Raw genomic sequence first — 2110 nt, forward strand, 5'->3', positions numbered from 1 at the left:
TTGAGAAAGAAACCAATGATGAAGATGCTCATGCACCAACAATAAAGATGCACATGCACATGATACTGGTATGCATAGTAGCTGTGCAACAGATACTGATATGCATAGGAAAACATCAGTTTAAAATTATTTTGACCTTAGTTACACATATTTTTCAAAGATATGGTTCTTTGTGCCATTAATCAGTAAATGACTGATAAGGTAACATGGTAAACTGCTTGCACTTCCTGAAGATTTTTTATGTAGGTTTTAGAACAAAATACTCAGTAATATTCAAAAATACTTGAACAAAAGGCAAATGATATAATTAAATTTTACCAGAAAATAATTAAACAACACTGTGACACAATTCAACTGATAAAAATAGAAAAGGCCATTGGACAAATACTTGATTATAACACATCTCTTGGTTTAACTAATGGAAAAGTTTCATTTGGTTAAACCAATGGAAAAGTACAGACCACAAGCTTGAATTTTTACTTGAATTTTCATTCAGTACTTAATAAATGCATGCTAGTATTAATGTTCCAAAACAATCTGATATTATGTATATACGGTACTATAAGTAATTAAACATAAACATTAATGCATGCAACATGTAATGCATGGGAGACGTCACAAATGATACGTCATAAAGCAAGTATTTTTAGAAATTTTTTGTAGGCCATTCTAGACTTTAAATGTGCTTCATTTATTATTAAATTTAATAAAATTGGAAAACTGATTGTTATTGTTGAACATCAACAAAGAAAATTGTGGCACATTAATTTAATTTGCTATTAATTTTCTCTTATGGCTGTAACTCATAGAAAACTTTTCACATCACAGATAGATTTCAATACTGTACACCAGTGTGGATTTCTAAAGGGATATTAAATTAACCAGTACAGATAGCATATTAGAAAACAGAATCTAAAAGCTTGGAAAGACCAGGAACTTTCCACTTTCAGTTCATTACATTATCCTGTCCCTTTACAGCTGAAATTGGTAGATAGGATTGTATGGTTATCTCTTTTCCAGCTGTGATTGGCTGATGGAATTGTAAGGTAATCTGCAATTGGTTGTGCCCAAAAGCTCCACCCCATACATATACCGTCAACCGGGGCAACTCGGGACTGGCGGGGCAACTCGGGACGCACCTCCGACACGGCGTAAAACTGTTATAGTAGCGAAACTAATTGGAATATTGCAAAACTAAATATAGTGGCGTAAACGTCAACATTTTTCCTATCTATGTAGTATAAAGGAAGTCAAAAAATACGACATTTACTAGCTTTGAAAAATTCCTGAAAAAATGGTGAAAAACGCTGTTTTGAAAAGTTACTTCTGCTAAGGTCTGTAGCAAAAAAAATATTCGCCATATTAAAAAATTTTACTTACATAAAAGTTGCACCCAGGTGTCGGCTTGAAAACGTAATTGACAGATTTTGCCTATCTCATTCCAAAAAAAAATGGCGGCCATTTCCGCACGGCAGGGCTACTCGGGCCACCCCCCCGGGGCTAGTCGAGACACCTCCAAAAACGCATTTACGGTAGAACCTCAGTTAGCTAAAGCTCCAATTGCGAAAAAAATTGATTAAAAACAAAGAATATTGATCACATTTTCCTTGCTCAGCGAAAAAAATTTCACTTATCGAAAAATTAGTGCATCATCAGTCATCACAAAATTGTGCATAGCATGTCATGTATAGAATTGTGCACCAGGCATCATAGAATGAAAAGTAATTGACCTAAACTACGATTTATTTCTCCAAAAGATACGTTGGTTGTCACTAAAACATTCCTTTCTGTTTCAGGTATGTTTTTCACAATCTTTTTTACTATAGTAAATTCACTTAACCCAATTAAAATGATGTGAAATTACGAGCTGTCCTGTAAGCTTACAGATACAAAAAAATGCTATAAGGCTGCTGATACGAAGCTTGCAGTGGACAAGGTTGTTGTAAATGCTCAATGGCATGTTCATGGATACGGTAATATCACATCAATAATACGATAATTGCACATCAATAATACGGTAATTAATGTATATGGCAATATCATATCAATAAAGGAAAAACAAGTAAAAATCACAGAAAATGTCATTTATTCTACCTCTACATCATCTACA

Source organism: Hyalella azteca, unplaced genomic scaffold, assembly GCF_000764305.2.
Source record: "Hyalella azteca isolate HAZT.00-mixed unplaced genomic scaffold, Hazt_2.0.2 contig6663, whole genome shotgun sequence".
In the NCBI taxonomy this organism is placed as follows: Eukaryota; Metazoa; Arthropoda; class Malacostraca; order Amphipoda; family Hyalellidae; genus Hyalella; species Hyalella azteca.